Source organism: Triticum aestivum, chromosome 6B (genome assembly GCF_018294505.1).
Source record: "Triticum aestivum cultivar Chinese Spring chromosome 6B, IWGSC CS RefSeq v2.1, whole genome shotgun sequence".
In the NCBI taxonomy this organism is placed as follows: domain Eukaryota; kingdom Viridiplantae; phylum Streptophyta; class Magnoliopsida; order Poales; family Poaceae; genus Triticum; species Triticum aestivum.
The window spans coordinates 262,553,595-262,567,462 of NC_057810.1; positions in this window are offsets into that span (position 1 = coordinate 262,553,595).

A 13,868-nucleotide genomic window follows, 5' to 3' on the forward strand; every position below is an offset into this window, starting at 1 on the left:
CTCCGATACTACTCATAGATTCGTCAAAATAAGCAAACAACACATAGAAAATAGAATCTGTATCAAACGTATACTTCTGGAACTCCAAAAATCCTACCAAATTAGGAAGTCCTAATAAATTTGTGTACCAATCCAGAGCAAAAAGAGTCAGATAAAGAACACGTTTCTGTGAATTAACAAAACTAATTTACTGGGTGCAAAAGTTTCTGATTTTTAGCAGGATCAACACAACTATCACCGTAAGCTATCCTAAAGGTCTTACTTGGCACTTTATTGAAACAAAAGCTATAAAACATGATTACTACAGTAGCATAATCATGTGAACACGCAAAAATAGTAAGTATAAATATTAGGTTGTCTCCCAACAAGCGCTTTTCTTTAATGCCTTTCTAGCTAGGCATGATGATGACAATGATGCTCACATAAAAGATAAGAATTGAAACATAACGGGAGCATCATGAAGCGCATGACTAGCACATTTAAGCCTAACCCACTTCCTATGCATAGTGATTTTGTGAGCAAACAACTTATGGGAAGAATAATCAACAAGCATAGGAAGGTAAAACAAGCATAGCTTCAAGATTTTCAAAACATGGAGAGGAAACTTGACACTATTGCAATTCCTACAAGCATATGTTCCTCCCTCATAATAATTTTCAGTAGCATCATGAATGAATTCAACAATATAACCAGCACCTAAAGCATTCTTTTCATGATCTACAAGCATAGAAAATTTACTACTCTCTAGATAAGCAAAATTCTTCTCATTCAGAATAGTGGGAGTATCATAAAAGACTTGAATACTATAAGTTGTTTCCACATTAAAAGAGTAATGAAAAAGGGTAATCGTAATCATGACAAGTTTTGTAAATATAATCATCACTACTTTTTATAGCATAAGTTTCATCACAATAATCATCATAAGTAGCAACTTTGTTCTCATCATAATCGATTGAAACCTCTCCCAAGATAGTGGAATCATCACTAAATAAAGTTGACACTCTTCCAAATCCACTTTCATATTCATCACAATAAGATTCAACATCCTCCAAAATAGTGGGATAACTACTTCCTAAAGTTGACACTCTTCCAAACCCACTTTCATCAATATAATCATCATAGGTAAGAGGCATGCTATCATCTTAACAACTTTGCATATCAAAACTTGGGAGGCTAAAAAATATCATCTTCATTAAACGTAGCATCCCCAAGCTTGGGACAAACATTAATTTCAGCAAATATATTCTCAAATATGTCATCCTCATCAAACATAGCTTCCCCAAGCTTGGGCCTTTTCATATCATAAACATAATCACTCTCATCATTAATAGTATAGATAGCACCAATAGTATAGCAATTATCACCATCACAATGAGTAGTAGGAGCAACATCATTTGGTAGGGATACCTTTTTACATTTGTTGCTCCTTCTTTTCTTTTTCTTCTTCACATTATGTGTGGGTTTAACCTTCTTCTTTGAGCTCCTTATTGATGAGATTGGTCGAATAGAAAGCTCCTCCTTGTTACCTAATTCATCATAAGAAATAATAGGAGGATAATGGGAAGTTTCTTCCCTTTCATTAGTATTCTCTTCATCTTCTATTTGCTTTCTTTTCTTTAGGTAATTGGCAATATAAGGATTTTCAATGCAATTCACTGCACAATACAAATAAATCTTCTCTAGATCAAAATCAAGAAATCTATCAAGATTAAATTTTGGAATACCCTTAGTTATATGTTCCATTTCTTCATACCCTAAAAGAAGACTAAGCTCTTTATGATGCTCAAGGGTGATCAAGCTATCGCAATTTTTGGACACGATTCGATCATGAAACAGTTTGCATTGGAGATTTAAATGACCACGTTCATTGCAAAGTTCACAAGAAGCGTGAAAAATATTAAATTTTTCAGCACAAACATCAAGACTTTCTTGCAACAATTTAGTTTCTAAATGCTTATGCCTCTTGCAATATCTATTTTCCCCATTTGGTGTGTACTTGCAAACCCAATCTACTCCACAAAAATCGACATGCTTATAAGAGATATTTTCATCATAATTAGTGCAATCATCATTAGTACTATGGATATTCAAGGAGTTCATACTAACAACATTGCAATCATGCTCATCATTCAAAGATTTAGTACCAAGCATTTTAATGCATTCTTCTTCTAGCACTTGAGCACAATTTTCCTTTTCATCATACTCACGAAAGATATTAAAAAGATGAAGCGTATGAGACAAACTCAATTCCATTTTTTTGGTAGTTTTCTTTTTTAAACTAAACTAGTGATAAAACAAGAAACAAAAAGATTTGATTGCAAGATCTAAAGATATACCTTCAAGCACTCACCTCCCCGGCAAAGGCGCCAGAAAAGAGCTTGATGTCTACTACACAACCTTCTTCTTGTAGACGTTGTTGGGCCTGCAAGTGCACAGGTTTGTAGGACAGTAGCAATTTCCCTCAAGTGGATGACCTAAGGTTTATCAATCCGTGGGAGGCGTAGGATGAAGATGGTCTCTCTCAAATAACCCTGCAACCAAATAACAAAGAGTCTCTTGTGTCCCCAACACACCCAATACAATGGTAAATTATATAGGTGCACTGGTTCGGCGAAGAGATGGTGATACAAGTGCAATATGGATGGTAGATAAAGGTATTTGTAATCTCAAAATATAAAAACAGCAAGGTAACTAATGATAAAAGTGAGCGTAAATGGTATTGCAATGATAGGAAACAAGACATAGGGTTCATACTTTCACTAGTGCAAGTTCTCTCAACAATAATAACATAGATATATCATATAACAATCCCTCAACATGCAACAAAGAGTCACTCCAAAGCCACTAATAGCGGAGAACAAACAAAGAGATTATGGTAGGGTACGAAACCACCTCAAAGTTATCCTTTCTGCTCGATCTATTCAAGAGTCCGTAGTAAAATAACACGAAGCTATTCTTTCCGTTCGATCTATCATAGAGTTATACTAGAATAACACCTTAAGACACAAATCAACCAAAAACTTCGGGCATCAGCCCCTAGTTTGGGCTGGACGTAATTCAGAGGTGATACCTCTGTGATGGCGAGAGACCGCATTAAGTCCAAGGCCACGCTTAAGAGTGAAGGACGGACTGGGAACCAAGGACCCGCGGAGCTGGGCATGGCAGATTCTGCCAGGTTGTGCTCACCAGACGTAGACCTCAAGAGTTCTAAGTTGGCATCCAGAGGCGAGGTTGGCTCTCCGATGACAAGGAGGGTCATGTTTGATTCCAGGCTTGCCGAACATATAGCTGCTTCTAGGTCTTTGGAAAAGAGCTCCATGGGAGGAGAGGGTCCATTGGGTTTTAAGATCCCATCTTCGAATGAGGTGGCCTGCTCCGGATCTATGGCCAGGGCAGGGATGATAGTTGGTCTTTGAGCGGCGCCTGATGACGGATCTGATGGGTTGCCTTCTTGGAGATGAGGAATAGTGGTCGAGACCGTGAACCCTTCGAAGATCAAGTCTCCTCGGATATCGGCGACGTAATTCAGGCTCCCGAATCTGATCTGATGACCAGGGGCGTAGCTGTCGATCTGCTCAAGGTGACCAACTGAATTAGCGCGCAGATCGAAGCCGCCGATACAAAAAGTTGACTCGGGAGGAAGATCTCCCCAGAAAAAGCATCGTTGTTGATGATCAAACGAGCCATCGAACCTTTTGCTGACGACATAGTAGAACTCTCAATGAAAGCACCAATGTCGGTGTCAAAACTGGTCGATCTCGGGTAGGGGGTCCTGAACTGTGCATCTGAGGATCAAAGGTAATAACAGACGGGGGACATGATGTTTTACCCAGGTTCGGGCCCTCTTAATGGAGGTAATGCCCTACTTCTGGCTTGATTGACTTTGATGAGTATAGGGGTTACAAGAGTTGATCTACCTTGAGATCGTAATGGCTAAACCCTTGATGTCTAGCCTATATGAATTCTGATTGCCTCTACGGACTAAACCCTCCGGTTTATATAGACACAGGAGGGGGCTAGGGTTGTACAGAGTCGGTTTATAGAGGAAGGAATCTACACATTCGGATGCCAATCTTGCCATCCACGCAAAGGAGAGTCCCATCCGGACACGGGGAAAGGTCTTCTGCCTTGTATCTTCACGGCCCATCAGCCTGGCCCATGTCACATAGCCCGGACGCCCGAGGACCCATTAATCCAGGACTCCCTCACCCCCACCCCGGTCTTCCATCCTCCCCTCCAAGCAATTTTACCGAAAAATGGTTTCCCCCGCTTTCTATTACAAAGCAACCAACACCGATCACATAGCAATGCTCGGGTGAGAAGCACAACAAGCCCAAAAGAAAAGAGAAAGAACAAAGAAGAAGAAAGAAATGCCAACAACGACAGCTCGACAAAGCACGGCTGACTCGCCATCGCTACGCCCTCCGGAATTGACCCACCACAGACCAAGGCTCCGACCCGCCGCATACCAAGAAGCACCTCCAAGAAGGGATGCCACACCGACGACGCTGCTGCCCGGATGTTTCTTAGGGTTTCCCCTAGCACGCGGAAGGGAGTGGGGGATGGATACCTCTGACACCCTCCATGAAGGTATGGCGGCACCTGCAGGTGTCACTGCATCATCGGAGCCAGAATAGCCGGCAAGGGATTTCCCCTGCACTCCAAACCTCACTGCCCAACCGGGCTGGAGCCAACAAACCACCTTGTCACCCACCAGCATGTGCCACCACGGTCTTGACGCTACCCAAGCGCACCTCGCTTAGATCACCACCATGAGGCCAGGAGGATGTAGAGAGACACACCAAGCAACGAGAGTAGCAGCACCGGAGCCGCGCGGGAGGGAACTACCTCCACTACCATCATGCGGGAGGCCCGTGCCTCCGGCACCGTCGTGGTGGCCGTCTAGACGCAGTAGCAGGGCATACCAGGCCACGCCTGGCCCGGCTAGGCCCAAATCATGCCCGCAAAGCCCCGTCGGCCATGCTACAGCAGGGCAACACCAGTGCCGCCAGCATCCACCCGCCCATCGTCCCTCCCCCACCTCCCGGAAGCCACGTCGACGACCCTCTCCACTGCTGGCCCGTCTAGACCTAGATGGGGCCCAAAGGACCCAGATCTGGGCTGGGCAAGCGCCGGCAGATCGCGCCGAGCGCGTCACCCCAACCCGAAAGGGGAATAGCCAGTGCCCCCTAGGCTAGGCTCGACGCTGGACGCCAGCGAGGAGGGAGGGAGGGGGCTCGGGGAGGAGGCGCCGGGGGCGCGGCCGGTCGCCCACAGGGGCGACGTGGTCGCGAGAGGGAGAGCAGGTTTCCTTCAGTTTTTTTGTCGTCTTGCTCCCCACCCCAAGAATTTTTCCTACCCTTGCTCTCTTATTCAGTCAGCTTCAGATTCTTCAACAGGCCTTTGACTCTCTCCATTGCGGACACAAATCAGATGGAACCAGAAGGGATCTGGGGTTTCGGGTGGTGTACGGTGGCACGCCCTAGGAAACACGCCGAAGGCTTATCATGGGGTGCAGGTCGGCCGTGGATGCACTCACTCTAGGACGAGAAAACGAGGGTGGAAGAAACTAACGAGGACGACAAGGAACAGTCACTGGTGATGATCGTAGACCTGCGACTAAGGATTCTGCCTTGGAATGACCTCACTGGACCCCACCGTCACCCGTGGGACGAAAACTGCGCGGTAATCTTTTTCGACCAGACCGGTTGTTGGTGCTCCTTTTTTTGGTGAGAAAAAAATCACTGGAGGTCCTCATACTTGTCGCATTGGCCGATTTAGTCCTCGTACTTAGAAATACCCAAAATACAGTCACTAAACTTGTCTCAGGTGGTCATATATGGTCCAATCTATGATTTCTTGTACGTACGCGCTGATTTGGCGGTTGACTCGCATGCGCACGCATGCGTTTACCGCAAACTCATCAACACCTGGTCTGGGCCAGTCGATCCGGGGCAATGCGGTTTTTTTTGCAAAATCGCGAGGGAATAAAACAGCAGCCCACCTGGTCGGACCGATCCATCCACCTGGTTGGACCAGACCGAGTTGCTCTCCTCTCCCTTGCTCTGCTCCGCTCCCCTGTTTGTCGTCCTTGTCAAGGTGTGACCTCGAGCTCGCCGGCGTGGCCGAGTGTGGCAACGATCGCCATGAGCTCGTCCTCGTACGCCAAGCCGCTGCCTTCTGCTCCGTTTGGTAGGGGCATGCGTGACGTCCCTCTCGCTCCCTCCCGACGTGAGGAGCATGCCTTGCTGCTGTTGTATGGTATGTCGCTGTCGTCACCACCTTCTCTGTCTGATCCGTCCATTTTAGCTCCGGGAAAGAGTGCGCGCCCGACTCAATTGCACATACGGGTTAGGGTTTAGGGTTCTCTCCCCTCTCTTTTGTCACAGATGGGGTGCGCATGTAGGGTTTTAGCCGTGGATGGTGAAGTTAGTGGCAGATCAAAATTAGGGTTTCATGAGGCCTTTCGATCGGTTCTTCGTAGTTGAACTATCATTGTACAGAGTAAATAAGGTTTTGATTGCTCAATTTGTTAGGCAAAGGGTATGGCTTTTTAGTTTGGCCGAAAATGTTAGCTTCAATTAGGTTACATGCGTCGACCATATGTTGTTTTGTTCATGAGATGACCGTTTGTTTGCTAGATCCCCAAAAAGGACATGCTTTTGGACATGAAAGATCATAAATTTGTTTACTAGATAGGCCATGAATTCCATGCTTTTATTCTGAAAATGTCTGAACCTGTCTAAATTATCTATTTCTGAACCTGTCTGAACATTGACACTTTGGTTAAATTGATGCAGTTACACTAAGCTATTTGTAACTCAGATGCTATTAAATAGGATAGTTGGGTCATGTCTTCAATTATCAGTAAATGGTTGAATTTAGTGTTATCTCTGTCTGTTATTACTGTCTGAACATTTTTGTCTGAACATTGACACTTTAGTTAGACTGGTGCAGTTACATTGTGTCAATTTCCTAGCTTAGATGCTCTCAAATAGCATGGTTGTGTCATTGTGCAGTTACATTGTGTCTTCTCCTCTGTTATTACTGTCTGTCTGAACATTTTGCCATTTCCATTATTTTGAAGGATCCCTAAGCAACCGCTTCTCTGTTGAGGTTATACATGGTGGCCATTTCCTATGTGCAGGCAAGCATAGGGACTACCACAAGGGCCACTCCATTTGGTATGACAACTGTGACATAGATAATTGTACACCTACAGTTGTTGCCAATCTAGTGGAGGAAATTGGGTATGAGTTTGAGGGCAGGATTCGGGCTTATTGGTGCGTTCTACACTAACAGTGTATAAGAATGGTTTAAGAGAAATTAAGTTAGGGGACAACACAATGACAGAGAACATGAAGGATTGTGTTCTGAATGGGAACCATTTCCAGCAGATATTTCTTGATCATGATAACAACATGAGGTCATATATTTCTCCTGTTCTAGTTTATTCTGATGATGAGGATCCTCCTCCAAATTCAGTGACCTGAGGCCTAAGAAGGAGCAAGTGCAAGAGGAGCAGTCACATCAACTGCAAGTGCAAGAGGAAAATGTTGAGCAAGTGCAAGAAGAAATGTTGATTGTGATAAAGGTAAAGGTTTAGTAGTCCAAGAAGAACCTCGATGATCCTATTGAAGATATGGACATGTGTTTGCCTTCTTCTCATGAAGATAAGGTTAACCTGAATTTCAAATATTTCAGAGAAGAAGACCTGTCTAAACCAGGGTTCCAAGTGGGCCAGACATTTGCAAGTGTTGAGTTACCGAGGAAAGCTATCAAAGAGTACAGCTGTAGGGAAAGGGTTGACATTAAGTGCCCCAGAAATGATAGGAAAAGACTGCAAGCCATTTGTGAAGAAGGGTGCCCTTGGTCTTTGTTTGCATCATTTGATGGCAAAACAAAATGCTTGATGATCAAGAAATACAACCCAAAGCATACCTGCAAAAAGAAATGGTGTGTGAAGTCATTCACTGCTCCCTTCATGGCAGGAAAATATATTGATTCTTTCAGAGCAGATGAAAACATGAACATGAAGAATTTTGCAAGGGTGGTTCAGAAGGACTAGAACAAGACAACTACAAGGAGCAAACTTAGATGGGCTAAGAGACTAGTCAAGAAGGTCCTTGAAGGAGATGAATTAGAGCAGTACAACAGCATGTGGGATTATGCATAAGAATTCAGAACATCAAACCCAGGTAGCTCTTTCTATGTGGGTGTCAATGATGGCATATTTGGAAGTTGCTATTTCTCTTTGGATGCCTGCAAAAGGGGTTTCATGCAAGCCTGCAGGCCTGTCATATGTTTAGATGGATGCCACTTGAAGAGCAAGTATAGAGGCGTTTTGCTGTGTGCTGTTGGGATGGATCCCAATGACCGCATTTACCCTCTGGCATTTGCAGTTGGGGAGGTAGAGAACACTGATACATGGAAATGGTTTTTGTCGAACCTTAAGAGTGACTTCGGAATACTCAATACGGAGCCATGGACTATTATGTTAGACAAGCAAAAGGGGCTGATCAAGGGAGTGAGGCCGCAATTTCCTGATGCAGAGCACAGACATTGTGTTAGGCATATATGGCAGAATTATCAGCAAACACACAAAGGAGATGTACTGAAGAACAAGTTATGGAAGTGTGCAAGGAGCACAACACCTTAACTGTGGGCTGCAAACATGGAGGAACTAAAGGCCATGAGCTTGGAAGCCTACTCATGGCTTGAGCAACTACCACCAAACACTTGGGCCAGGGGTTTCCAAAGAGAATTGCCTAAGTGTGATATCCTTCTAAACAACAACTGTGAGGTTTTCAACAAATATATCCCTGAGGCTAGGGAGATGCTGAACAGATCAATGATTGACAAGATCAAAACCCAACTCATGGTCAGATTCTACAATAAAAAAAAGGAGGCAGAGAACTAGCATGGCTCTATATGCCCAAAAATAAGGAAAATAGTTGAAAAGAATATTGAGCTGTCAGCTACATGCATGCTTTCAGGGGCAGGTGATGGCATTTTCCAGGTTTAAAACAAGAACATGACATACATTGCTGACATCAAGGAAGAGGGTTGTACATGCAAGAGGTGGGATCTTAGTGGAGTTCCATGTCACCATGCAATTGCATGCTGCAGACATGAAAGAATTGACCCTGAGACTTTGGTGCAGTCCTGCTACAGTATTGAAGCATTTAAGCTAGCATACAAACCCATTATCAAGCCTTGCTGAGATAGGAGAGAGTGGGAGAAGATGAATGGGTGTGAAATCAAGCCATCTGTCTATGGAAAAAAAGTAGGGAGGCCTTCAAACAAGAGTAGGAGAAAGCAGCCTTATGAGATTGAAAAGATAGATGGAACCAAGGTAATGACTAGACATGGAGGCACAATAACATGCTCCTACTGCCATGGACATGGCCATAATATCAAAGGATGCAATCAAAGAAAGGCTGGCATTTTGCCAAAGAAACAAGTGAGAAGGGGGCCAAGGGGCTATACCTAATGATGTGTCAGATGATGAACAAGTTATGGCACAACAAGCTGCTAGCCAAGTACCACATGCTTCTCAAGAAGAAGGCCAACTCCCACAACAGGAAGTCAATCTAACACAAGATGGTGGCCAACTCACACAGGATGAGGTTAATCTAGTAGAAGATGATGCCCAAGTACCACAACAGGAGGTCAATCTAACACAGAATGATGGCCAACTCACACAGGATGGCCAACTCACACAGGAGGAGGTCCATGCTGCTCAAGAAGATGATGAATATGATACACCGATTGTATTTCATGCAAATGCTAATTTTTTGTTCACTTCTTATTAGTTGTGTCTGATCAATTAAAATGTAGAATTCTTCACAGGATGTAAAATGCTTATCAGTTGTGTCCACTTCTTGTCCATAACAGGTGCAAGACTTTGGATGTATAATGCTTCACAGGATGCAGCAAGCTAGACCAGTGCCTAGAGAATACACCAAACTACTGTGCCAGATTTAGCATTTATCTCATTGGCAGCTAGTTCTCAAGCTACACCACATACAACAACTACTACAACTGATGGGAGCCTAACCATGAAGTTGTTGAAGATGAATAAGGACAAAGAAAGGCAGATGGAAGCCAGAAGAGATGCAACACTGGAGGCCATGAATGAGTTGGCAGAGAGGAGAGTAGAGGAGGCAGAAGCAAAAATGCAAGAAATTGCTCTCAGGAAAGCAGACCAGGCAGCAAGAAGAAGAAGAGCAGCAAAAGATAAGAAGGCTGAGGAAACAACACCAAAGCAGCAAGAAAAGCTGCATTGCAACAAGAGAAGGAAGCAAAAGCAATTGAAGCAATTGCAGCTAAAGAAGAGGCAACACTAAAGAGAAAAGAAGAACAAGAAGTAAAGAGAGCAGAGGCAGCACTGAAGAGGAAGGAAGATCAAGAAGCAAAGAGGAAACAACAAGAAGAGGCCAAGAGAAGAATAGCCGAGCAGAAGAAGCAAGCAGGGCCAAGTGGACATGTGCCCAAGAAGCAGAAAAGAGTCAATATGTTTGATGAGTTTAGATGAATCAGTTCTGTTGCACTTGCAGTCATCTATTTTTTTGTCAAAAACTTCAATATGAGTGTTTGAAACTATTCAAATGTACCAGCCATTCAGTGTTTGAGCTATTCAAATGTAGTTCAATCATTGGCTCATTCAGTTAACTGCATTTTTGAACTGAGTGCTTCAGTTTAGTAGCTGGATTTTTTGAAGTTAGTACTCAGCTCAGCTGAATGTTTTGACTGAATTGTAACTAACTGTAGTGCAAATGAATTTTTTATTAAAGAAACAAAAAAGGCTTGGACTGGGTCTCGAACCCAGACCTGTGGTATTAAGCGATGCGTGCAATGCTAGTGGGATAGTACTAGTGGTCTGAGCAAATCCAACTTAACAGTCAACTTATTATTTCCTTGTGGCCCTCAGGTCCAGCGTTCGTTGCACATGATGTACGGCGAGCGTGCGCTACATTGTCTGCATGCCGTTTCGGTTTCTCCTCCTCTGTCTTTAAGCCCACCCACACGCTGCTCTCCGCTCTCCACTCCCCACTCGCCACAGTCCACCCGCGTCGCCTCGGTTTCTCATCGCTCCCTACGTCAAGAAAACCCTCGCCGCCGAGCACCACACCGCCGCCGACGACATGGATAACAGCCCCGCTTGGCAGAGGTTCATCGATGACCTGGCAGGCGACGACAAGGCCATGCGCGCGGACCTGAAGGAGATCGGGCAGTGGTTCCCTAGCACTAGGATGCTGCATCACCACGCGCGTGGCCTCCTCAGGGTCTTGACCGACGACGAGAAGCAGTGCGCCATGACTGGCCCCAAAGGTATCCCTCCTGCGTTGGTCCTCCACTTCGGGATGCAGGAGACGCGCTCCGACGACCCGAGGTAGCGCGGCCTCTGGTGGATGTACCGGTCCGCCACCGCGCCGCAGCAGCCGGATACGCTTCGCGTTGGCTCGCGAATGGAGCGCATCCACAACGTCATCCAGGCCAGCCCCGCGCCTGTCAACACGGCCTACTGGGACCGCTTCTAGCCCGATATTCTCGTGCACGATGACGTCTCCGACACTGAGTCGTCCGACTCGGAGTACCTTCAGCTTGACTCCAATGACGACTCTGGCTACAAGCCGGACTCAGAGTCGTCTGGCGAGGAGGAGATCGAGGTGGTGGTCATCTCTGACGACAAGACGGAGGTCCAGGCGGCGGAGCCGGAGGTCCAGCAGGCGGAGCCGGAGGTCCAGATGGTGGCGCCAGTCCTCGACATGAAGGAGGGTGATAAGAACCTCCTGATTGACGTTGACCTGCTTCCAGATGTTGCTGTCATGGTCAAGCAGGAGGTGGAGGCGGTCTTGGCACTGGAAGCACACACGGAGGTGGCAGAGAACAAGAAGAAGAGGAAGATGCCAGGTGCAATTGAGGTTCGTCGGTCAGAGCGCCTGAAGAAGATGAACAACTGAAGATGCCCAAGAAGTGAAGAAGATGGTTAGTTAGGTATGCTGAAAGTACACATATTTTCAGCATATAAGTTATAACTAGAGATGTTTGGTTAGGTGTGCTTGTATAATGTGAGCACATAAGTTAATAGTACTGTCTGCTGGTCTTCTTTTGGTAATGTGATGTGATGGCTGTTGTTGAACTATCTATTTGTGGACAAGTACTATGAAATGTTGAAGTCTTGCTGTCATTGTTGCTACTATGTTGATGTTTTGTTTCTGTGTGCTGTCATTGTTGCCATCATTGTTTGTTGTTAGGTATGCTGAAGTGTTACAGTGTTGTAGGAGATATGGTGTTGTTATTTAACTGAATTTTTTTAGTTAAATGAATTCTGAGAGTTATCTATGCCAGTCAAAATTCAGTTAAGCATTTCTGTCTTTTGTCAGTAAACTGTTAGCACTGTAAAATGCATATGGGGTTGACTGGATTTTGTCAGTTAAATGAACTCTTGAAGTTATTACCCGTGTCAGTCAAAATTTAGTTAGCCATTTTCCATGACTTTTGTCAGTACACTGTTAGCACTGTAAAATGCATATGTGGTTAGCTGCTAGATAAACAAATTCACTTGACAAACAAAATCATCCAACTGGAAATTCAGCATCTAGTACAACATCAGTTCAAACAAAATCATTCAGCATCTAGTACAAAATCAGTTCAATCAAAATCATTCAGCATCTAGTACAACATCAGTTCAATCAAAATCATTCAACATCTAATACAACATCAGTTCAATCAAAATCATCTAGCATCCCCTTAAGCTTCCTTATCTTCTCCTTGGTCTCCTCTTTGTGTTTGAACAAGTCACCAATCATGTATTCAAGCTTTCTCTTCTCTTGCTTTCATTTATCCCTCTCTCCAATGACTTGGTCCCTCTCCTGCATGACTTGGTCTCTCTCTTTTTCCGCCTTAGCCCTGAATACCTGATGAATGCTTGTTACTGTTTTGTCATTCATCTTCCTCTTCTCAAGCTCTTCCTTAAGATCAGCCATAGCAACTCGTGTGCTGCCTAATTGGCTAATTGCCCGCTCCTTCTCAGCCACCATAGTAGCAAAATCAAGTTTGAAATTGCTAAGCTCTTTTTCCATCTTCTTCTTCTCTTCCATAATCTTCAAGTTTTCATCAGCATTCAGAACATTTTGTCTGAGATTCTGTTTTGTCTCCTCTTCGTAAATGCTCCATATCCTAGCTAGGCTCATCTTCATAGCATCAGGCCACTCAGGGTCAACCCACTCCACATAGTTGCAGCTAGGTACTTCCTATCAATTTGAAATAAACAGAAATTCAGTCAATTACACATAGCAAATGAATGGCATACAAATTCACTACTCAAGAAATAACTAAAATTTGAACTTAACTAGACCTCTTGCTTTATCCGAGCTTTCTAAACTTTTGACAGTGTGGCTGAATTTGTACTAACCTTCTGGGCACAGGCTAGGAACCTCCTGCCAGTATCAACTGATTCAAATGCCACAAACTTCTCACATAAAGATCCATGCTCACATGTAAAGCTAGGCAGATCTGTCGCCAGGCCTCTCCATTCCTCACAGAATATTGTGGTAGGAGGCTAAAACAAATACAGATTGGATTCAATCCACATATGGAGAAGAGAAACCCTAGCTGTTGGTAACCCTAGAAGGAGATGAGGAGGAGATGACCAACCTTGCTGGCAACCGAGTCGTCTTTAAAAGAGCTAGGGAAATCATCCCACGACACCATGATTGACGCTGGAGGAAGAAGAGAAGAAGGGGAACGAGTGGTGGAAGAAAAGAGAAGAAGATGAAGCTTGTGGTTGGGGAGGAAGAAAAGGTGGATCTGGTGGTGGTGGACCAAAGACACACGTAGAATGCAAGTTGTAGGGTGCCAGT